Raw genomic sequence first — 25,752 nt, forward strand, 5'->3', positions numbered from 1 at the left:
ACCAGCACTTGGATTAAGGGTGCTTTGAATTTGTAAGGGACACGCTCAACTCAAAGGTGACCCAAAACGTAGGTTTTGGAAGAACATGATTTTACAAAACATAAGAGCAGAAGAAATATTTTCATGGATTGTTTTCTTTAAAATTCCAATAGAAAGGGTAGTTTTTAACAAAATAAACAGGTTTTTTGGTAATGGTTGTAACTCTAAACATTGCAACATTGAGATTTTGTCACTGTCCAAATTGATGATAAAATGGAAAAAGTAAACAAACAGCTAAACAAACAGCAAAACCAACAAGGGATTGGAGTATTTCAAATTATCTGGTTTTAATATTGTATTAGTATCATGATTGAAGAAACTGACATTTGAAATCCTGTTTTTAAACAGTGTACCTCTTAAACCATTAAAGGACATAAAAGTTAAATTATTTTAAAATCTGCTGTCCTTTAAAATTTATTAAACCTTAAATGCTAATTTTCTATGTTTTTAATTTTGATGACAAAATACTAGTCAAACTTTTAAATTATAGATGAGAGAACCATCGAAAAAGTGTAAAGGGTGGATTATTAAAGCATGGGTGGTTTGATTTTAAATCAGTGATTTAAAGCACCAATTTTAATCATGACAAGCAGAAAACCTTAATTTAAATATTTGATTTTAGCCTTATTTTGCATTGGTACTTTTTAGTTATTTTCCTAAAGATAAGTTCATTCTCGCTGGTTGGTATAACTATTACAAAATGTTGATTTGCAATCAAACATGGCCTTTGTACTAAATTTGGCACTTATTGCTAAATAGGAGAACACTATCTATACACATTTAAGTAATTATATAGCATAAAATACATCTATTCCTTCTCTTAATTTTTAAATGTTTTATGTTAGAGAATGGTGAGTAACACATTTCTTATTTACTAGATAATGTTTGTTTACTGATGATGTGTGTCAAGACGCATTTGGATAGAAATTGAAATTCAATTAAATGTACAAAAAATTGAGCTAAATAAAACTACATTAAATGTGCTGGATACGTAAGAAAAAAAGTTTAGGTAAACAAGTTTTGCATTTAAAACTACCTGATTTATTAAACAAAGGAACTATTAAGTATAGTTAGTGAATTGACAGACTGGTTCTGGTCACCGGGGCCAGATTTTCAAAGGTTTTTAAGTCTTTAAAGATGCAGATGGGTACCCAGTAGAATTTTCAAAAGTATCAAAGCAGTGTCATGAATTCATAGAGTTTAAGGCCATTAATGAAAACTTCCAATTCCTCTTGCTTGCTACCTAGACTCCTAGTATTGGTATATAAGCATTTGAAAAATGTCTTCCATTTTAAATCAGTGGGAGTTAGGTGCCTAACCTTCATTTAAAAATCCCACTAGTCACTTATCTGCATCTTTTGGTGCCTAAATATTGTTGAAAATCTCACTCCATGAACTTCAATATTTTTAGAACTAGCAGATCTCATCCTCTCCCACTGGTTTTTATTCATAGATTGGAAAAGAAAAACAGGTTTTTCTGCTCTTTCAACTCCCAGTTTCTCAACTTTTAATTAACAAGTCCAAATGATGAAAATACTCTCTGCATCTGCTAGCAAAACTGAAACCAAATGTAATTAAGGGAAAAGCTTTTCTGCACAAACGGAAACTGAAAGTACTGACTTTTGGAAATATGTAAATGTCAACCTTTGTGCCACCGTAAAGACTGAAAATAATGTAGAGACTGAATGTAATATATGACATATGTATAAAACTTGATTTGACCTCAAAAGTTAAGATGTTTTTCTCCCGATTCTGTATGTAAATAACAAAGGAGAACTCTTTAACTCAATTGGCAGAGGTAACTTTCTTGCTGTCATTGCAAATGTTATTGGTATTTACCTTTTGCCGTCGCCTATTGATCCAGAGCCATTCATGTAGATCCTCATTTATTTTTACTTTTAAGTTCAGTAATGTGTATGTTTTCTGAGAAGTAATTGTACTTTCTTCTTTGAGGAGTGTCCCTGTGGGTGCTCCACTTTAGGTGTCTTGGCGCCCTGTGTTTCTAATCAGAGATTTGTAGTAGCAGTGCCCCGGTTGGCTGCGCACGCGTGGCAACCGCCTCGCCCTCTCCAAGCGGTTACCCCAGGTGCACAGCCAACCGTCCCCCAGTTCAGTCAGAATGACAGCAGCGCCTTAACAACTCTAGATATTCCCCTTATTTCAGCCCAATCAATCGCCACATCCGTCATCACGCAGAGAGCTTCCTGGCTCTATCTCACCGGCTTCCCCAGGGAAGTTCAGGCTACCGTAGAGGACTTACCTTTCGAAGGCCAAAAATTGTTCGCAGAGAGCACGGATGTATCCTTACACACCTTCAAGGACTCCCGTGCAACATTAAAGACACTGGAAATATACCTCCCTGCGAACAAAAAGAAACTATTCCGGACTGCCCCATACAGCCAGCCTCAAAAAAATTATGACCAACACCACAAGCAGCGCCAGATGAGATGCCGACAAATGCAAGAGCAGTTGTCTACGTCTCAACCACACACTTCCAGGCAAATGTTTTGAAGTGTTGGTTGAGGACACAAGAGCCCACATTCTCCAATTCCAGAGTCACTTTTAATTTCCAGCCCATTTAGGGACTGCCTTACAACTTTTTACCCAGTCTGGAGAACCATCACCTCAGACAAGTGGGTTCTGGCAATGATACAGACAGACTATTCCATCCCCTTTGTCTCTATTCCACCTACCCACCCTCTTCCCCATCCCTCTTCAGGGACACATTTCACGAGCACCTGCTACAGCAGGAAATAAACCATCTCCTGCAATTAGGAGCTGTGGAACCCGTACCAGCTCAGCACAGAGGCAGGGGATTTTATTCACATTACTTCCTTACTCAGAAGAAAACAGGCGGATGGAGGCCCATTCTGGACTTGCGCAAACTAAACAAGTTCATGGGAACCCAGCGCTTCAAAATGGTTAACCCTTATCCCACGCTAGGGGACTTGACCCATATGTGGGACCTCAACCTTGTTCTCCATGCCCTCATGGGCAAACCCTTTGAACTACTAGCGACCTGCTCGTTCTTGCACTATCCATGCACCTTTTTAGTAGTGATCACATCAGGAAGAAGGGTGAGAGAGTTGGGTGCTCTAATGGCACACCCACCTTATACCACATTCCTCAAGGACAAAGTAGTCCTACAACTACATCCTAAATTCATACCCAAGGTCGTCTCCCCCTTCCATCTCAACCAACCCATTTACTTATCTGTATTCTTCCCCAAGCCACATGCTGACAACAGGGAGGCGTCCCTACACACACTGGACGTCCACAGAGCGCTGGCGTTCTATATATAGAGAACAAAAACATTCAGAAAATCATCCAGACTATTCATATCCACAACAGAACGGTCACAAGGTCAAACCATTTCCAAACAGAGACTTTCTAAATGGATCTCTAACTGTATTCAATTATGTTAACAAAAATACAACGTGCAAACTCCTTCCGGACTTTGCACACACTCCACTAGAGCTATGTCCACATCAATAGCCTTTCTCAAAGATGTACCCACCACTGATATTTGTGGTAAAGCAGCTACCTGGGCATCACCCCATACTTTCTCCAAACACTATGCCCTAGAACAGCAGTCAGCTGCAGATGCTCACTTTGGACACTGTGCTCTTCACCGTACATAAATCAACTCTGAAGCCCCTCCTCTCCACTGAGGGGCACTGCTCTACAGCCACCTAAAGCGGAGCACCCATAGGGACACTTCTTGAAGAAGAGAAGGTTACTCACCTGGTGCAGTAACTGAGGTTTTTCGAGATGGTTGTCCCTGTGGGTGTTCCACTACCCTCCCTCCTCTCCTCTACTTCAGAGTTTCACGTCGATCCTCTGAGGTAGAGAAGAAACCGGGGGATGGTTGGCTGCATGCACGGAGCAGTGTGAGGTGGCTGCCCTGCGTGTGCAGCCAACTACTACAGGTCTCCAATTAGAAGCACAGGGCACCAAGACACCTAAAGTGGAGCATCCCCAGGGACAACCACCTCGAAGAACCTCAGTTACTGCACAAGGTAAGTAACCTTCTCGTCAATACATTTTCTATATTCTTGTTGTAGCAGCAAATAAAGAACGTTAGTTGGTCTCATGCACAAGAAAATGTGCCACACGTTTCTCAGCTGAAATTACACAAGAAAAACATTGCTAAAAAGAGTATTTAAATCAATATAGTATTAACCAGTACAGTATTAATGTTTTAATAAGTTGAGAGCTCGTCACAGTGAGGCTAATGACTGACCTGACCCTGGACTCCCTACTTGGACAAAACTCCCATCAAAATTCCCCTCAAAGCCAATGAAAGTTTTGCCCACACAAATACTTCAGGAAGAGGCCCCAAATAGCTGCACGTAGGGTATCTTTTAATCTGGGCCCTGCGTACTCCACCGCAATATGAATTTATTCATGAAATACTCTTTATTCCCATTTGTTGCCTCTCCCTAAACATGACTAATATCAATTGGTGTTATTAACTAAGCAACATAAAATTCATTGATGAAATATTTTCAACAATGGTATTTTGGAGGATGGATTTTTCAAATGCTGTCCAGGCAGCTCATCTCCTGCACAGTTGTTCATGCAGCCTGACTTAAAATCTCCCTTATGTGTGCCGGGGATTAGGGGCGCTTTGGCAGGAGTGGAGGTTAAGATGGAACAGCTGCAGGCAATGATGCCAGTTGCATCTTTTGCGGGCTGGGGTGGGGTGGGGAGGGGTAAATTATAAGATATTCAAATAAAGAGGGAATTTCAAATTGAAAAAAAAAACTTGACTGTTTAAACAGCAGTCTGCTTTGTAATAGCATCATACATATCTGAAGGCTTTATTTTTAAAGAGAACTTTTTTCCATTCTTACACTCTAACTAATTCTTCTCCTTGGTGCCACAGCACAGTCACAAACTTCTCTTAGGGTCATCTAGTGCAATGTTGAAAGGACTGATTATCTCAAATCTGTGAGATCTGCTGCATGATTATAGAAAATTAGAATATAAAGAGAGGTAAACAATTATTTTTAACAAACATGATTGGAATGGAAATTATGAAAAACACACAACAGTGAGTTTGTTTCAAGATGACTGTGATGGGGTGGCTGCCCCTCATTGGCAGAAAAGGGGTTAAAAGCAGCCCTAGGGAGGCTGTGCTGGAGGCAGCCAATCAGAGAAGGGCTGAAGAGGAGCAGCCAAGCAGAGGAGTTCAGCTCTCTGATGGCAGCCCAGGGAGGAAGGACTGAGTCTCTGGAGGGCTGAGAACTGCCAGCACCCTGAACAGAGCAATGCTGCTAGCAGGACCAGGGGAGTGAGAGACAGCTCCTGGCTAGCTGCTGGGGTTTGCAGGCTAAGGCCCTGACGCAAGGGCAAAGAGGATGTTGGAGCCATGAGGAAGTGGCCAAACAATACATTGCAATAGCCACTAAGGGAAGTGGCTGAACAGCGGACTGTAGAACCCCCTGAAGGGGGGAGGACAGCGTGTGGCACGGCCGGAGGGCTGGATCACTGAAGAGGATGCCGCAGTCCTTGGAGAGACGTGGGTCCTAGAGCAGGTGAGGCAACACCCAAAGAGGGCACACTACCATGCAGAGCTAATTCCCAAGATAATCAGCAGGAGGCGCCAGAGTGCTGAGTTAACCCCGTTACAATGACATTTTAGAGAATTTCTTTTGAATGAAAATACCTTGTTACTTATATCTTGGGAAGAAAACATATAAACATTATTACTGTCTTTTTCATGTCAATTGCTACTTAAAATCATTTTACAGTCTGATATCTTCCTGTGTGGTTAAGCCTTGTTTATTGTTCATTTGGTACAGATTTGAAAAACCATTTCTGGTCCTGGTTGGACCTTTGCAAGTAAATAAGAAACTTCACAAAGGGTGAAGAATCTTCCAAGGATATGTGAAAGGTCCTTAATCTTTTACTGTTGATGATGAAGGTAAGTAGATAATCTACACAAGAGTTAAATAATGGATATGGCCGGTTGGTGTAAGTATTAAAAAAGTCGATTTGATGAATGAAATTTAAAGGCAGAAAATAAGGCTGTAGTAATGACTGGTTTGCAAGATCAACAATCCAAGAATAATAAAACAACCATTTGCTCTCCCAACTGCTATTATGTATTTATAAATTACCTTTCTTAAATTTGAAAATATTTCATGATGATTTATTGTTGCTTGGGAGGGCAACATTTTTTCTGCTCCAAAGAGGGTACAGCCAACATTTCTACTACTGAATTTTAAACAAAGCTGGCAGTCTATATGGAAACCGTCTCAAAAAATCATTTTATGATAAGATGGAAAATAGGGTACCCTTTAAAGGTGATCGGCAAATACTTAACAAAAATTAAGCTAAGTGTTTTTATGTGAATTCTCCAAAGAGTGAGGATAACACGGACAGTCAGCACAGAACTAGTTATGAATCTACCTTTAATTTTTTCCATTTCAGGTCTCTCACTTAGCTGTCAAATCCAGCATACAGCATACTGCTATTTCACATTTGAACATGGAACAGCGGAGGGACGAGTAAGTCGTGGGTTTTTTAAAAAACTTCATTGCACAATTGTTCCATAATAATTTTTAAGCCCTTTGGGGATATAAAGTAACTTTGCAAAATTCTGCATGTAATACAAAACCTCTGCTTACCTGTCTACATAATCCACCACGTCTCTGTGGTATCTGTGAAGCAACAGAATGGTGTGTGCAGGGACATTGTAGATGAATGGGAGACTTTATGGACCATGCTATTACTAAATAGGTTCTACATCTTTTTCATCAAGCTTTTTCAACCAGCTGTTTTCCTGCTTTCACAGTCCAGGTGAGGTAGGAACCTGGATGAAAGTTTAGTTGGTTTAGGCTCAGTCCAGGAAAGACAGGTGATGTTTTTAGGCAAAGCAGAAGCTCTACAGGAATTAACAACTCCACCTTCTATTGAGGGAATATGTCCACTGTCAAAATTGCTCACAATTTTTGGGGTCTTACTGGATTTATCTGTGCTTCTAAATTTCTCATGTAATTGCAGAGAGCGATGACTTTTTAATAATGTTTAGCTGCCCAAAAGAAAGACTTGAGGAATTTATGGGATGGGGATGGGGGTGGGGAGTGGGTGGCTTGCACCCTCCTGATTCCAGGCCTGGGAAGATTAAGTAGGTTACTGCACTGTGCTCTGAAAGGGACTATTTTTGAAGACCTCAGAAACTTCAAATGTGGCTGCTTTCCTTTTAGGTAGGGTAGAATGATGAGAGCACATTACACCAGTGCTCTGTGTTCTGTACTGACTGTTTATTTCTGGCACAATTAAGTTTTGATTAAATTGATTTTCCCTTTAGCCCCTGAATAGCCTAGGCCCTTTTATCTCTGAGATCTCCTCTCTCACTGTGTTCAACAGTGGTAGCTGCAAATCAGCTGGAGCACTCCTGCTTGTCAGTGCCCAGTGTGAAATGCATGGCAACTTTTCAGGGGCGCATTTTCAGTTTGGGAATTAATTCCCTCCAGTGGTATGTCTTGCTGAGTTTTGCTTCTTTTATGGTGCAATATGACGTGTATCTTTGGTCAGACTTTCCCTGATGGTGGCTGTTTGCACTCCCCTATCATGGGTTTGCCTTAGCTGGTATTCTCCTATTTTGGCTTGGGGGGGGGGGGGGGAGTTTATAGGGCAAGGGAGATGGGTGCAGAATGTCGAGTTTATAGAGGATGGTGAAGGTTGGAATAAATTTGGGTATGTTCCCTGGTATAGAGAAATACTGTTTTAACTGAGACTGGACCCAGATACTATGGTGATGAATACTTGTAGTAAATTGTAAACTAAACATACTGTTTAAGAAAAATCTACTGCAAATCCACTTACAGTCTTTGCATTAACTGAAATAGAGCAAATCAGCATAATACACAGGGTGATAGGAAATCACACTGCAAATCTAATATTTCTCTTTGGAAATATGAACTTTGGTATGCAAAGCACTATGTATTCTAGCTAGGGTGACCAGATAGCAAGTATGAAAAATCAGGACCAGGGAGTGGGGGTAATAGGTGTCCATATAAGAAAAAGCCCCAAATATCAGGACTGTCCCTATAAAATCAGGACATCTGGTCACCCTAATTCTAGCTACTACCAGCATGCCTGGGAGGGAGCTGAATGCCTGTATATTTGAGAGTAGCAAGTTCAGACTGACTTTCCCAAGAAAAATTAACTAGGGTAGTGAAGTGTCTCAAGTACTTTGGACAAACAGGTGCCTCCTGCATGCTGTGAATTCTCTATCATTCCCTTAAGCTTTTAGATCTAGATTTGACAACTGATATCTTGAAAAACTGTCCATCAGCTGACAACATTTTTCCATGGGCTTGCACACTCCCAGGGTGAGTAAGTGCTAGGAGTTTTTGTAACTGTTATCAGCCCTAGTGAAAGTGCTCACTTGAAGTAGTTAGGGCTCAACATTTTTACCAGTCTCCTGGCCATCAAGTCAGAGAAGACATAGTGGTAAAACTGCCTGAACCCTGTATACATTAGTGCTTGCAGTATTGCTGGATAAGAGGTACACATTTTTCTAGAGAGGACAAGGCCAAGGTGGCAGTGCAAGGAGCATATAATCAAATCATCCTGTCAACTTTACTGCAAATCTGTACAACTACAGGGATGGCAGAGGAATATTTCCAACATGGCTGATCCATGATATAGTTAAAGCACATTGCATTTTGCAGAGTAAATAGGACTTCAGTCATGTCCCTGAAACATGCCTTGAACTATCACAGTGCCCTAACACAACTGTAACTGTAGAGTAGACCAATCTAAAAGGTTGCAGAATGTACCTGCTTTCTTTCCAAGATGTGGTTTAGCTAGATCATTGATAGCATTTTTCCAGGACTGTGATGTAATAAACAAATACATTGCATATCCCCCACAGATGTTTTTGGGGTGACAAGAAATTGTCATGGGACTTGAAGTAGAACAAGTTCTAATACGATATTTTTCCTCTTTCTTTTATTTTTTAAGAACAGAGAAAAAGTAACTATAAATTACTCAGCCTCAAAGAGTGAAATCTTCCCTCTCCTGGCTACTCAAGAGGTTCTATCGGCTGTGCAAATGACAATGTCCTTGTTTTACAATTTAGGCCTCCAGATCAATCTCAAAATCTGTTTTGATCCTGGTTCAATGGATAGATTTCATACGAGTTGCTCTAAAGGCCATGTAAACCAGAGCTTAGCTACCTGTGTTCAGACTTGCAAATCTACAGAATCTTATTACAAGCCCAGGCTCAACAAACAGTTTGGGTTCTGGACTGGTGCACAGCCAACCAGATAGTCATCTCAGCTTCTTACCTTCTGGGTGCACCGAACACTACAGCTAATGACCTCATCAGACATTTCTCCCAGCATTACAAGTGACAGTTGTATTCATGAGTCCTCAACAACATATTTCTAATCTGGGGATTTCTAGAAGTGGACCTTTTCGCCACTGCGGCCAATGCAAGGTGCAGGAGTTTTGCTCAAGAGGAGGTTTGATCTTCAATCACCAGTAGATGCCTTCCTCATTTCATGAACAAAGGTCCTTCCCAACAATGTTGTTGCTCTTTTCTCAACAAGATCAAGCCGGACATGGCCAAGGTCATGTTGATTGCGACAACTTGGCCGAGACAAGTCTGGTATCCTCGTTCAACTTACTTCTTGCCTACTACTCTAACTTATCAGTCCCCTATGTTGCCTCAGGAGGTCCATCCACTTTACCCCAACCTAGAGGTACTATGGCTTCAGGCGTCGCTCCTCATTGGTTCTCTAGGATAGAGACTTCCTGCTCAACAGAAGTGGAACAGTAGAAATGAGTCCATGAGCCATACTACCTTCAGAAATGGAGGAGATATCAGCTCTGCTGTATCAGTTGACAAGTTTCTCCTGTCTGCTCTTCTTCTATCGTCCTAAACTACCTGTTAAAATTAAAAAGATCAGGTCTTATTATGAGTTCTGTTAAGGTTCACTTAGCAGTTGTAACAGCCTTTCATTCACCAATAGGTTTTTTCCATTTTTGCTCACACCATTACAATCAAAATTTCTCAGAGGTGTGATGAATCTTTTTCCACAAATTAGAGAACTTACTCCAATATGGGACTTGAACCTTGTCCTTAATTGCCTTATGAAACACCCTTTTCAGCCCTCAAGTCACATGTTCATTGCTTCACATATTGATGAAAACAGCTTTCTTGGTGGCCATCACTACTGCTCAAAGGTTTGGAGAACAAGGGGCTTTAATGGTAGACCCCCCCATTTACAATGTTCTTCAGAGAAAAGGTTTTGTTACAACCACAGCCTAAGTTTTTACCTAAGGTCAGGTGTCTTTAGAGTTTCATGTTAACCAGACCATTCATCACCCAGTATTTTTCTTCAAAACTACATCAGACTAGCAAGAAGCTGCCTTCCATACCTTGAAGATCAGAACCATCACTGTCCTTCTATTTGGACAGAACCAAACCATTCAGAAAGTTCCCCAGACTGCAGTTTCAATAGCAGACAGATCCACAGTCTCCACCCAGAGGCTTTAAAGATGGATCTCTGGCTGTATCATTTCATGTTACGACTCTGCCACCATTCAACCTTCTTCTAGAGTATCAGGCCATTTTACAATGTCTCAATGTACTTGTATACGCAAGAATATTCCAGTGACTGAGATTTGCAAAGCGGCAACTTGGGCACTAGTACATACTTTTTCCAAGCACTATGTCGTGGTGCATGCCTCTAGATCAGATGCTGTGGTGGGCAATGCAGTTCTGTCTTCAGTATTAGACTATGTTCTGAAGCTCCCTCCTCCCTTTGGGGATACTGCTCAAGAGTCAACACAGGAACATTACCCGAAGAAAAAGGAGAGGTTACTCACCTTGTGCAGTAATGAGTTCTTCGAGATGTTTTGTCCCTATGGGTGCTTCACTACCCGCCCTCCTTTCTCTCCGCTTTGGAGTTTTCTCTGCAGGACTTTATGATGGAGAGAAAACTGGAGGTGGTTTGCCCACGCAGCCCTATATATCATCGTTATGGAGCATGAGGACGTGTAGGGCACATGCATGGGCTGAATGCTACCAAAAATCTCTGATCCAAGGTGCATGCGCACCTGAAGTGGAGCATCCATAGGAACATGCATCTTGAAGAACTCATTACTGCTCAAGGTTAGTAACCTCTCCTTTTGGAGCTGTGCTTAGAACGTTAACAATTCTATAAGCAAGGTTACCTTCCTGTACTGGCCCAGCCATTGCAATCCACCTGAAAATGCAGATGCCCTGCTTTCCTTTGTCAACCCCACATTCTGCGGATTACAACTATAGAACCTTTATGAGCTGGGACAGATTGTATGTGCTTCACTGATGCTTTCCTTAATGTTAACTGACAGGACCACATTGCCCTGGCAAATCCAGGCAGTCCAGCTCTGTGTTTGTGCTTGTTCTACCCTGATCCAGCAGAGACCTGAGATAACTCTTAAATGTTTTCCTGAGTAACCTACACTTTGTCAAACTCAGATTTCAGTACAAGACCCCTTATAAAAATAATTCATTGTTGCTGTCTCTGCTCTATTAAGCTCCTTGTTAAGGTATAGGGTTTCTTACCTTTATGCTGGAGAGAACAGTGTTTGTGTTTGGGGGAGGAGGAAGGGAACAAATAATGCCAGGTTCTCCACTCCAATAGTGTATTTTATCTGACTTACAGAATCACTTCTAAACTAATCTTTTTTTTTTAAGGTAATCTTTACATTGGCACTGTGGATGGGAAGCTGTAGATGATCCATGGTGACCAATTTAATTTCATTACTCAGTAGAGCAGGATGTGTTTGAATGTGGTGAGTGATCTTTTTTTTTTTTTTTTCCCAATGAGATCAAGACTGACTCCTTTGTATGACAATGCTGAATGGGGGGCAGAAATACTATTTTAATTGCTGCTAATGTTTTCTGAGTTTTACATGCAAAGTTATTAAAGACTAATAACTCTACATAGTTTCTTGTAGAATCATCACTTTCTACAAGGAGTTACCTCAAGACTGTGTCTGCACTAGCTAACTTTGGTCTCATAGTTCACAGCCAGATATTGCTATCATGAGGGGATAAATTCTGCATACAAACTTTCCCTAAGGCACAATGGGCCAAATCTGCAGCCCTTACTTGGATTTATTTGGGCAAAATGACCACTGAGTTCAATTAATGCCTCTTCAGTAAAGAGAAAGTAAACACTAAGCAGGATCTTACCCAAATATGTCTTTTATGGGTTTTCTAAGAATAAGCTTGGTAAATTTCTCAACTACTTGGCTGCTGCAGTAAAAGCAATTGACCTTGGAAACACCTCAAACTATACAAGGTAATTGTGGATTTTATACAGTGTCCTAATGTCATCATAATTCCAAGTGGATAGCAAAGCTGAGTCTTATTGGTCAAGTTAAAAGGGCCTGCAAAGGAAACAAAGGTATGGGTTTGTACCTTTTTATTCATGCCTTCTGATGTATAAAGAAGGTCTGAAGGTGGTTTAAATTATGCTTGTTTTTCTTCTTCTTCTTTTATGCCATTCTTCCTGGTGAGGGTCATGACAGCAGCATGGAGAGTAGGGAGGACCAGACCTCCTTTTCCTCTGCAACAGATTTCAGCTCTTCTTATAGGATTCCCCAATGTTCCCAGGCCAGTCAGGCAATATAATCCCTCCAGCATGTCCTGGGTTGGCCTCGGGCCTCTGCCCAGTGGGACGTGCCTGGTAGCATTCCAACAAAAGCTTCCAAGGTGCATCCTTATCAAGTGCCTAAATCACCTCAACTGGCTCCTCTCGATCAGGAGGAGTAGCGGCTCTACTCTGAGGCCCTCCTGTATAGCGGAGTTCCTCACCCTATCTCAAATAGTAAGCCCAGCCACCTGCAGAGAAACCTCATTTCCGCCACTTGTACCTGCGATCTCGTCTTTTCGGTCATTATCCAAAGTTCATGACCACAGATGAGGATGGGGACGTAGAGTGACCTGTAAACCGAGAACTCAGCTCCCGCTTCACCACCACGGATCGGTACAGTGCCTGCATTACTGCCGCCACCAATCTGCCAGTCAATCACACACTCCCACTTATCATCACTTGTGAACAAGACCCCTAGCTACTTGAACTCATCCACTAAGGGTAGCTGTTCCCCCTCTCACCTGGAGAGAGCAGTCCACTTTCTTCTGGGAGAGGACCATGACCTCCGATTTGGAGGTGCTGATTCTCATCCCAGCCGCTTCACACTGAGCAGCAAAACGTTCGAATGCGCATCGGCGATCACAGTCTGAAGAAGCAAGAAGGACAACATCATCTGCAAACAGCAGAGATGCCACCTGCAAGTCCCCGTACTGGATATACTCCACAGCTCAGTTGCGCCTTGATATCCTGTTCATGAAAATCACAAACAGGAGTGAGGACAAGACACACCCTTAGCGGAGTCCAATGCCCAGCTTGAATGAACTTGACTTAATGCCAAGAATACGAACGCAACTCTCACTCCAAGAATAGAGGGACCTGATAGCCCACAAAAGTGGCACCGGCACTGCATACTCCCACAGCACTTCCCACAAAATGTCTTGGGGAACGCAGTCATATGCCTTCTCCAGATCTGCAAAGCAAAGATAGACCAGATTAGCAAACTCCCACGACCCCTTGCGTATCTGCAAGAGAGCAAAGAACTGGTCCGTTGTTCCATGGCCGGGACGGAATCTGCATTGTTTCTTCTGAATCTGAGGTTCAACTAACAGGCATAACCTCCTGTCCAGCACCCCTGGCATAGGCTTTGCCAGGGTGGCTAAGGAGTGCGATCCCCCTATAGTTGTAACACAACCTCTGATCTCCTTTCTTAAAGATTGGGACCACCACCCTGGTTTGCCAGTCCAGAGTGACTGCTCCCGTCTTCCATGCAACACTGAAGAGGTGTGTTAACCATGACACCCCAACATTGTCCAGTGCTTTCAACATCTCCGGGCAAATCTTGTCCACCCCTGCTGCCTTACCACTGCAACCGCACTTTACTGCTGTATCCATCTCAGCATCAGAAATAGATCCAATCTCACCAGAGGTTTCCAGCACTGCCTCCTGAAAGGGGTGTGTGTCCATCGGGGTTGAGGAGATTCTCAAAGTCCTCCTTCCACCTCTGTTTGATCTTCTCAGTCGAGGTCAGTGTTTCACCACCTTTGCTGAGTACAGCCTGGGCAACGTCCCGCTGACCCCTCCTAAGGCAACAAATGGTTTGCCAGAACACCTTTGAGGCCATCTGGCAGTCATTCTCCATAGTCTCTCCAAACTCCTCCCAAGTATGGGCTTTCGCTTCAATGACTGCCACAGCCGCAGCCCTCTTAGCCAGCCAGTACCTCTCAGCCACATCAGGAGTCCAGTTCGCAAGCATTGCTCGGAGGCCTCCTTCTTTGATTTGACAGTTTCCCTCATCACTGGAGTCCACCAGCAGGTCCTAGGGTTGCAACCATGATAAGCGACAAGCACCAACCACCTTCAGGCCACAGCTTTTCGTGGCTGCCTCAACGATCGATACCCTGAATATGGTCCACTTGGACTCAATGTCCAAGACCTCACCTGGAATGCAGGAGAAGTTCTTCCAGAGGTGCAGAAGTCTTTCTGCACAGGGTCCTCCACGAGATGTTCCCAGGCAACTCGCACTGATGGTTTGGACCTCCCGTGCCTATCCGGCCTGCATCCCATGCATCGGATCCAACTCACCACCAAGTGGTGATTGATTGCCAGCTCTGCCCCTCTCTCCACCTTAGTGTCCAGAACATACAGCCTTAGGTCTGACGAGATGACTATAAAGTTAATCATCAATCTTCAGCTAAGGTGTTCTGGTGCCAAGTACATTTATGAGCAACCTTGTGTTCGAACATAGTATTTGTTATGGACAATTTATGACTAGCACAGAAGTCCAATAACAATTCACCTCTCAGGTCCAGACCGGAGAGGCCTTCCTGATCACTCCCCTCCAGGTATCTTCATCGTTCCCCACATGAGCATTGAAGTCTCTCAGTAGAGCTACAGGGTCTGTAGGTGGCACTCTATTGAGCACCAATCCCACTGTCTCCAGATAGGCCGAGGAGACTGAACTACTGTTAGGTGCATAGGCGCAAACAACTGTCAGGGTTTTCCTCTCTGATACCCGAAGTCTCATCAAGGCGACTCTCTCATCAATCGGGACAAACTCCAACTGCGCATCACCTAGTCAGGGACTTGTGAGTATCCCTACACCCGCCCGGGGCCTCTCACACAGGGCCACTTCTGAGTAGGAAAGAGACCACCCTCCATCGAGAAGTTTGTTTCCACAGACAGCCAATGCTATGTGTGGAGGTGAAACCGACTGTATCTAGTTGGTACATTTCCACTAACTCTGGCTCCTTTCCTGCCAGCGAAGTGACATTCCACGTCCCTAAAGCCAGTTTCCATTGCGGAGAGCCAGTTTGTCATGGTCCGTCTCTCCTGCTGGCGTTCAGGCATCGCACCCGACCCTCACCCTTCGCCTCGCAGGTGGTGAGCCCACGAGATGGGTCCAAGTCATCTTTTCAGGCTGGGCCAGGCTAGGTTACGTGGGTAGCCCGACCACCAGATGCTTATCTGACACCACCACCCAGGGTAGGTCCCAGTATCCCTAGTCCAGGGGAGGTTCATGTGGTCATTTTTGGGCTTTCACGAGAGTCTTGAGGTGGATCGTTTTTTTAGTCTGGAACCTCCCCCCACATCTATTCGCTTAGGGTGACCCTACCAGGAGCACTAGGCTCCAGACGACATAGCCCTGGGGTTCATCGAAACATGCAAGCCCCTTCACCACAACAAGGTAATGATCCTCAGAGGGGATGCTTGTGTTTTTACTTTAGAAATAATCGGGAATGTCCAATCTGGTGTTTCCTGTTTGCTGAAGGATGTGCTGGAAGTCTTATATGTGACTTGTGGGACTTTGTACCCCTTCATTGAAGAGGAGTATTAGTTGAATCTTTAACAAAGGCAATTTTTCTCCAAGATTTTCTTCAGGATTTGAATTAAACAGCTATTAACAAAAACAAAAAAGAGTTTGAAACAGTCTGTTGAGAGATCATTTTTTGTTTGTTTCACAGCTTCACTTGCATGATCTTTCTGGTACTATAATTATAACAATTCTTCAGTCATCCATAAACTCTTCCTGGAAAAATGAGGGAGACCTGCATTTTTTAAATGGTGGGGGGACAAAGCCCATAAAAATGAGGCAGACAAAACAAAAGAAGAAAAAATGTTCAGCCTGTCTTTATAAAGAAGCAAAAAGGGCACAGAACAATTTTTTTTCCTTTGTAGATTACCTTTGAGGGGCTACCAGAGAATCCTTGTAAGGATCTGAGTTATTGAGGGAGGTGATACTCATGTTAACACTTTTCTATCTGTGTGCCACTGCATCTTTGGTTTCTGAACCCACTGGTTCTGTAACTTCTCCTTTGTTTCTCAGGATTTCCAGACAATGAACCTGTGTGTGGCCGGCTTCATGGAGTACAAATGTAGCAGGATGGTTACTTGATTGTGATAGATTTTTATTTTGGTCTGTACAGAGTCAATCCATGGACAGGAGAGAGAACCTTTCTGCGCTCCAGTGAAAAAAGTGACACCAGTCTGCTGACTTAGGGAGTTAGATTTGGCCTGCTTTTTGCCCTAACTTTTAAGTACATGGAATAAAGGAGCAAGAAATTCTAATCCTTAGGGACCAACATCATATTTGCAATACTGGGCTTGGGCCTGATTGAACATCCATTGGCTTCAATGTGTCCTATATTCTTAATAACCAGGGATTTGTGGAGGGGGCGTAGACATAATGTTGAGCTGCAGTTTATTCCCTAAAGGTCAAGGGCATTCAGAGGTGGGATTTTAATTTGGGCCAATTTTAGAATATGGCGAGCCATGAAGTTTGGATCTGAACTTTCAGAAATTTCAGAGTTGTTCAGATCTGGAGTATTTCTAGTTGTTGTTTGTTTGAAATCCATAGGGTGACTGAAACAAGAGTGTTCTGGATTTCGAAAGTAGAGAACTACAGTAGAACCTCAAAGATACGAACACCAGGGTTACAGATTGACCATGTGAAACTGGAAGTAACCAATCAGGCAGCAGCAGAGACCAAAAAAAAAAAAAAAAAAGCAAATACTGAACTGTGCTTGTATTGCATCTTAAAGGTAGGCACATCTGGACTCTCTGTCCCTACCCCACCCCCATGCACAGGGCAGCCACCTACAGCTAGGAGGTGAAGACACTGGAGCTGCCAGCCCAAGGTAGCCAGTCTGCACTGGGGTCTGTGCCACTTACACCCCTTCCTCTCCCACCACCCGAGAGGGATGCACTGTTTACACCCACCCACCCCCATCGGCTGGGAGTGGGACAAGCTTGTAAACTCAGTCTGACTCAGGGAAGGAAGCTGCTGCTGAAGCCTGGGCTGGAGTGTCAGCGTTGGATCTGGAGCCCAAACTGTGCTTTGTTCACAATTCCAAACATTTCAGAGTTATGGACAACCTCCATTCCTATCTACACCAATAATTGAACCACTATAGACAATAACTGTTGTTTACATTGGTTGCTCCTTGAACCAGTGCTGAAAACTGTTTAACTATTAGTGTACAGAGGACTAAAACAATTTCTGCACTGTTAAAATGTCTGCAGAGGCTGAGGCCTTGTCTATATTTTGACTTTTTGCACAGTTTGTCTAGCATTGCTGTAAGTGCAGAGTTAAATGATGCACTGATAAAACACTTTTTGTTGAGCTACATTAGTGCTTCCAACATTGCTAGCATCAGTGGAGCTGCACTGGTGCTAAACCCATGTGAAAGGCCACAGAGATGCATCCTTACTGACAGCAACTGGTCAGTTTCTTAGACACCCATCTTCCACCTCCAGAATGCCCCTCTGAACTTTGGAAAAATGTGGTATTGGAGCTATTCAACTTCTCTCCTAAAAGAAAATTCTCAGAAAATAGCAGTACTATTTTATAATTGAAGATACATCTGACTTCTAAGAATATCAGCCTTATGAATATAGTTTCTTGGTCCCAGTTTATAGCCCAATGACTCATAGGCATGTAGTGCTTAAAATGATTCAGTAAGAAAAAAAAAAAGTATTTGAGGGAGACCAAGATGCTATATGAGGAGACAATAATTTCATGTTTGTTTCTTTTAATTAAAAATTAACATTTTGTGACATTAATTATAAAACATTTGGCATTCCATGCCATGATTTTTAGTGTCCAGCAAAGTTATGAATTTACACTCCCAGGCTCACTTTTTGAAGTTGTTGTGCAGGTTTCCTTTGAGGATGAGTACTGAGAGGTCAGGTACGGAGAGATAATTTTGTGAAAAGTGTTTCCTCGCAGTTCGGAAACCCTGCGAGGGGGGAGTGTCTTGGAGCCTAGGTTCCAGCCCAAGTGGGAACATATGCACTGCTATTTTTAGCCCTGCAACCCCAGCCCTGCAAGCTCAAGTCAACTGATCCAGGCTCTGAAATGCGGTGCTGAGAGTGTTTCTTTGCAGTGTAGATACACCTCTCTGAGTGCTTCTCTCTTTCCCCAACAGAAGTAGGTCCAATAAAAGATATTCCCTCACTCACCCTGTCTCTCTAATAGCCTGGGACCAACAGAGATACAACACTGCAAATATTGTGTTTTTACTTTTATATCACACATATAGTATGTTTCAGGATAGTTTCACTTTCAGAAAGCTGACTGATGAGATGAGTGAAAGTGGGTAGTTTCATTTAAAAGATAGATCAGGTACACTTTCTGACTTTGATTTTGTCCGTTGCATTTGATCATTGGGTATTTTTGTTAATCAAGTGTAGATGGAATTCCTTTTAGGTTCTTGAATGGACTAGAAATATCATGTAACAAGACCATTTATTTCACTAATTCAAGTAGCAAATGGGGACATCGCAGATAGGAGGTGAGATGCTCTCCTTAGCTATTTGTAGGGGTGATTAAATATATTTAAAGCATCATTTGGTGCTGGTGGTACTCTGAACTACCACCTGGAAGAAACAGGTTTGATTTCCAGTTTTGGTCTTTTGCTTGTTTGGCTGGTTTGAACTAAGCAAGTTGTAGAGACAATATGCTCAGCCCCGGAGGTGGGGAACATGCTGCATTGCTCTATAGCTTCCTCCCTGGCCATGTAGAGAAGTAATGTTAATGAACTTTCAGCAGAGTCTTATCCAGTCTTCCTTGGCTGTAAGGATGTGAGAACTTAATGACTGGCAATTTAAATCAGAGGAATATTAGGGTGCAGGGAATCCAAAGAGCTTTTTATGATCTGAAGTTTCCTCTTAGAGATTGGAAATCAAGTGATGGAATTTAATAGTCCTTAAATCATCAGTGCTGCAGTCCTATAGTATAGCGTAGTCTCATCCTTATTTAAATGCTGACAAAGGGTTTGGCAGCACAGAGATAGACATAAAAGCAGCCCCTGCCTTGTGGAGTTTACAGTTAAAGCAATCTAAATTTGTCATGCAGATCATTTAGTAAAGGAAGTTTGCTTAAATTATCTGGGGTATTTTGAAGTGAAATGTCAAATCTTTATTTGCCATGACAAGCAGGTGTGATGCTGTTTCCTGATTTTCCTGGCTTGAGGGAGAAGCTTCAAGCAGCTTGGCAAAGCAGGATATGCCTCAGAGTGAGTTCTGATTCAGGGCTTTACTGCCAAACTTTTTCCTCTGGCTTGTAGAGGAAGCAGAGAGGCTCCCTGAGGGCTGTGATGAGCCAGGTGTACAACCCTGGAGATTCACTGAAATAAACAGTGAACAGAGCAGTTTGTTCCTTCAGTGTGGCAAACTTGTCTTTTATATTAAGATGGTGGTACTATATGTAAGGTCTGCTTTTAACTAAATTGTTAAAACAACTGCTGCCTATTTTCTGTTAGTAATTGAATCCAGATTTCTTTTAAAATATCTAGCTAAGTCCTTTCATTTTTTAATGACTTGTTTTGGTTAAGGTCATAGAAACTAACCATCTTGGATGTCTGCTGGCCTATGACCTTGTAACAAGAACAGCCAGAACTCTGCTCAGTGGCAAATGCATTGTCTCCAGATGAAGACTACATATTAATCACAGAAACAAGCACATGCAGAATTATACCATATGTAAAACCTCAATTTTCCCTCCTGGAATTAAAACATTGCAAATCAGGTTAGGCTGTTGACTTGTTGATTTAATTTCTAGTCACAAGCATAATTTTCTAATGCTTTAGCTGAAACTGTCCATTTAAAAATGATAATATTGGAAATGTTTAAAATTAATTTTTTGAAGGCCAATGCGTGAGGTTTAGTTAATATTGAAATGGAAGTATGCTTTAAGTGGAGGTGGAAAGCCACTCCACCCAGTATAAACTTTTTATAGATACTTGCTCATATAAGGCTACTGTACTTTGGTTCCTAATTTCATCAAACCTGGACTTCCTAAAGCTACCCTCAGAAAGTGGAAACATTTGTGTGATTAGCATTATTAGCCAAATACCCCATTCTTCAAATTAAGATAAGTTTAATTTACCCTGGTTTTCCATTTTTAAAAATGTTTTACAGTGTGTGGGTGGATGGGAGGGGGATTAAAAGGATAACTTAGTACAGCGGTTCCTACTCTTCAATTTTGGTCATCTCATACAACATCAGAGCTAATTTTAACATGATAGAGCAGAGTTCTCATTTTACAAAGAATGTGTTGAGTTCTGCAAGTGGTTTTCCCTGCCTGGAGCGATTATATGGTGCAGTTCTGAGGACCAGATTTAAGTTATGTAAATTGTATGCAGTTAGCATTGTGATGGATAGCCAATAAATAGTATCCCCTTTGTTCAATCAGATTTGCTGCTTCTGGTGAAGCCCCTTCCTCTACATTTTGAAAATCCTCTTGTGTGAATTGTACAGCAAATGATATACTGTACTGTTTCACTGCCTCTCTCTCTCAATGGCTGCTGTACCTAAACAGATATAAAAATATGAATTCACTTTTGTTGACAGCTACTGGCTGAGTGGATCTAGTGCTGGTCTGAAACCTACCTGGCTATCCTCCTAACATCAGCCTATCAAAGAGAGGCACATACAGACTGGGAATATTTACTCCTTGCTTTCCTAGTTTCTTTTGCTCCTTTTCCGAACGCTTTAGGACCTTATCCTTGAAGAGACTTATTGCAAAGGTGAATTAAATCTGACATTGAGTAATAGTAGTACTGCAGTAGCATGTTCGAACCTCAGGCCTGACCTATGCTTAAAACTTATTCTGGAGCACTGTTGGTTCGGGCTATTGTCTTTTGTTTTAAATGGGCTTTGCTATGGTGATGTTGGCAGTATAGCTTTCTTGGCCAGGGAATTGATGTAAATGGTGCTGGCAAAAGCACTGTTGTTGGTATAAGCTATGTCTGACCTAGGAAGGTGAACCACTACAGCTTACCAGTATAACTATAGCAGCAAGCCCTTGGTGCAGACAAGACATCATGGACCACGACCCCATTGTATGAGTTGCCATACAAACATGGTCCCCATTCAAAAGCACTTATAGTCTAAGGCCTGGTCTACACTAGAGGGGAGGGGAGATGTCGATCTAAGTTACACAACTTCAGCTATGTGAATAACGTAGCTGAAATCGATGTACTTAGACCTACTCACCACGGTGTCTTCACTGATAAGTCGATTCTGCCTGCGCCTCTTGTGGCGCTGGAGTACAGGAGTCAACGGGAGAGTGCTTGGGGGTTGATTTATTGTGTCTAGACTAAACGCGATAAATCGACCCCACTGGATCAATAGCTGCCCACCGATCCGGTGGGTAGTATAGACATACCCTAAGCATGCTGCCTTCTGCCTTTTGATTACTTCTATTCTAAGGCAGTTGTAGAAGCCTTAAACTATGATGCCCAGCTGGGATTTTACTATTGGAGTGCCGTTATTTGCCTGCACGTACAGAAAGTCAGCACTAAGACTTTATCTTTCTCCCATAGAGTAAAATTATCACCCTGCAGTTGGCTGAAATTAAGCAAGTTGCTTAGGGAAATTTGAGCTCATCTTTTCTTTCCTAGTACTTGATACATAATTTTGATTGGGATTGGTAAGTGATTTCAACTCTGCTTTAGCAAGTCCACATTATGACAGATGGCCAAAAAGGGTTAAGCAGCTCGCAGTAAATAAATAACCCAGATTTAACCTTTAGAGACATGTTGGGAAAGTATATAAATGGTAATTAGGGCCATTCCATGTTAGATGGGCTAGAACTTTGAAATACAAACCTGTATTGTTAGAGAATTAGAGGTGATACTAATTGTATGTTTACTTATGTCTTGTTAGATATTAGCTATATAAACAGACATTTCCTGTTTTTTACTATAGCTATTGATTCAACAATTAAAAGGGATTAACATTTAGATGAATCTTGAGTGAAATAAAGTCATTGTCTCTTTAAAGTTTGTGATAAAATGCTTAATGGCTACATTTTCCTTAATTTAATCCATATATAGTAATTATTGGTGATGTTTAGGAAATAGAAGGATACTTTCAAAAGCCTATTGTTCACCCAGGACTGTATGGTCAAGAGGCTGTCAGAAAACAGTATAAAAAGACTCTTGAGACCTGATCCTTTCATCTCAGATCTGCTTAATGCTTTATACAGGGGAAGCTTGAGTCATAAGACTGAGATATCCAGTCCCACCTGGATATGAACATTGGATTATAGCCTATGGATTAATTGCGAAAGCACTCTTTGCAACTACAAAGCTCACCATCGCTACTATGAAACTGATCTCCAACTTATATTCATGATCTTTTAACCAATACTCTTTTAATAAATTTTAGTTTAGTTAAGAATTAGCTGTAAGCATGTATTTGGGTAAGATTTGAAATATTCATTAATTTAGGAGGTAATGTGCCTAATCCTTTGGGAGTGGTAGAACTTTCTGATATGACGAATACAATTTTCAGTAATCTTCATCATGTGTGACTTGGGTGTCTGGGTTGCTAAAGGGAACTGTGTTTTCTGGTTAACCAGTAAGGTATTATAGAAGCTGTTTTGTGCTGCCTTGGTAAATATAAGTACTGTATTGGAATACCCATCAGCTTTGGGGACTGTCTGCCCCATTCTTTGTAGTTTGCCCTACTTGAGTAACCTCAGTGTGGCTCCCCTGGGATCCCAGTCTCTCACACATTATAGAGCAAGTCCTTTTTGGCAATTTATAATAATCCCCATCACTGCCCACCCTTTCCTGAGATGCTAAGGCAGTGGCTGTATTTCAGGAGTTACCAACCTGTTACTTACCATAGAGCTATCAGACATCCAGCTGTGGCAGAAACAGTTGAGTGAAAGTTATTATAGTGTGCTTTAGCTGTTGGTTTATTTGCATCTGCCCCCAACAGTAATGTTATCTGGTAAGTGACAAATCTAAACGGTTACAGCTGTACCTACATAATCCCTCTTCTATTAATACCAATTTTCCTTTAATGGAACATGTTCTGACATAACCAATGCCTTCTTACATTTTTACAGGTTACTCCAGTATCACTCTAGAGCATCTTTCTACATAAACATGACTTAAGGACCAAGGAGAAACTGTAGAGAGTTTTCATGACCCTGATGGTAGCATGATGGGCCATGGGATGTCTTTGAGCACAATGGGAAAATACATTGAGGTAATACAGAACAGCCCTTTCTTGTGGTGCTAAACTAATGTACAAAACTTGACAGTTAGGTATGATTCCAATATACTTAACTCACGTACATGGAAAGAAAAACAGTGGTGTTTCTTCAAATGACTTCAAAGCATTTTCAGAAATACAGCTCTTCTGCACACTACTTTAATATTGGAACTTTCCTCCAACACTGTACAAGTATTTCAGATAGAACTTAGATCAGATAATGCTCCATTTTGGCTCTGGTTGCAGAGGGATTATACTGATAATTAAGCAATTATCCACTTTAAATGAAGGCTGAAATCCAGTAATATGGGATTGTGTAAGCTGTTAAGTTGTACAGGCAAATGTAGAAGTTAAGATTTCCTCTGATTGCTTGAATATAGGCTAATCTCTATAGGTCCTAGACCTCAGTGATACTTAGGTTACTTTGAGTGTAATAATAATTAATGGAGATATCCCATCTCCTAGAACTGGAAGGGACCTTGAAAGGTCATTGAGTCCAGCCCCCTGCCTTCACTAGCAGGACCAAGTACTGATTTTGCCCCAGATCCCTAAGTGGCCCCCTCAAGGATTAAACTCACAACCCTGGGTTTAGGAGGCTAATGCTCAAACCACTGAGCTATCCCTCCCCCCATTTCATGTTCTTTGTAGTCATGTTCTTCTAACCCCCTACTTAAGCAGTAGGGTGCTCATTTGCCCTTTAAGAGTGTGGGAAAAGTTAGAACTTTATTCGGCAGTAAGGGTTTGTAGTACTCATGGTCATTGATTAACTAGGTTACTTACAAACACTTATTTCATGGTAAACTGGGGTGTAACTCTACCCCATAGTAGCCTGCTACACACTAGAAGTCCTCTAGTGTGCTTTGACATACTCCCATTTCAAAGAAGGGTAGATCAAAGTGTGCTAGGAATTTTAGTGTACGGGAGCAGGGTCCATATCAATACTGACATCACGTCAGGCTAGGGTGGGGCATATTTACTAATCAAAGGTCTTATCTACACAAACAAGCTGGGGTGTAAATAGGCATGGATTTCTGGGTAAGCCACAAGGAATCTTCTATAGCTGGCAATCTTAGGTATGAACTATTTTGACAGAAATGCTCACACTTCGGTATGACAACTGGCCTATGCTCTAGATACCTGACTGGGTCCTTATCTGGACATAAGTATAAGTGCACCTATAAAGTTGTTATACTAGTTTATCTAAAGTAGTTTAGAAATGGGTATAATTAAAGTGAGCATAACACTGTATACAGCTTCCTGTGGACACATTAACTTATGCTAAATTGGTATTAACACAATCTTAATTTTGTGACAGCTAAGGTTGTGTATAGAGATACCACACCCACCCAAAATCTGAAAAACATGGTAATAAGTTAAAGGGAAAAAAAGTCTCCTAGATTCTTTGCTACTTTCAACAGGCAATAGCATTCCAATACTTTCACTTCCCTTTCCAGATACTAAAAAGCAAGACAGCATTGCCAACCTCAAGAGATCAAAAGTCATATTTTAAAGATTTTTTTTTTTGGCCTGTCTTGATTTTTGATCTCTCCTGAATCTATTATCAGAGGGGTAGCCGTGTTAGTCTGAATCTGTAGAAAGCAACAGAGGGTCCTGTGGCACCTTTGAGACTAACAGAAGTACTGGGAGCATAAGCTTTCGTGGGTAAGAACCTCACTTGCATCTGAAGAAGTGAGGTTCTTACCCACGAAAGCTTATGCTCCCAGTACTTCTGTTAGTCTCAAAGGTGCCACAGGACCCTGAATCTATTGGGTAAAGTGTTTCTAGCCCCTGCTGCTGAAGCTCTCACTCCCCACCCCAATCTGTCTCTTTCCCAGCAATTAATCCTGTCTCCCAATACCTACCCACCCCACCCTCACCTCTGTGCCTCCTGGGATTCTTCATGCTCCTGTTCCTGGTCTGGGAGCCGCAGATGTGCCATCTTGTCTTTTTCTTATAGAAGGGGTGGTAGCACTGGAGCTGCTGTGAGAATGGTGAGCAGATGGGTGAGACTGCTGGTTTCAAGCACGGCTCTATGTTGCCAGGGGGCTGGATCTTCTCATGTCATCACAAGATGAGCTCCAGCACTTTCTAAAGAGTT

The 25,752-nt window shown here is 42.0% G+C and overlaps 1 pseudogene; it reads left to right on the plus strand.

Annotated features, from left to right (window-relative positions):
• The first annotated feature begins 1,773 nt into the window (after positions 1-1,773).
• LOC101953637 (adipocyte plasma membrane-associated protein-like) lies at positions 1,774-25,208 on the plus strand (annotated as a pseudogene).
• Positions 25,209-25,752: the final 544 nt, after the last annotated feature.

This window comes from Chrysemys picta, chromosome 1 (genome assembly GCF_011386835.1).
Source record: "Chrysemys picta bellii isolate R12L10 chromosome 1, ASM1138683v2, whole genome shotgun sequence".
NCBI lineage: Eukaryota > Metazoa > Chordata > Testudines > Emydidae > Chrysemys > Chrysemys picta.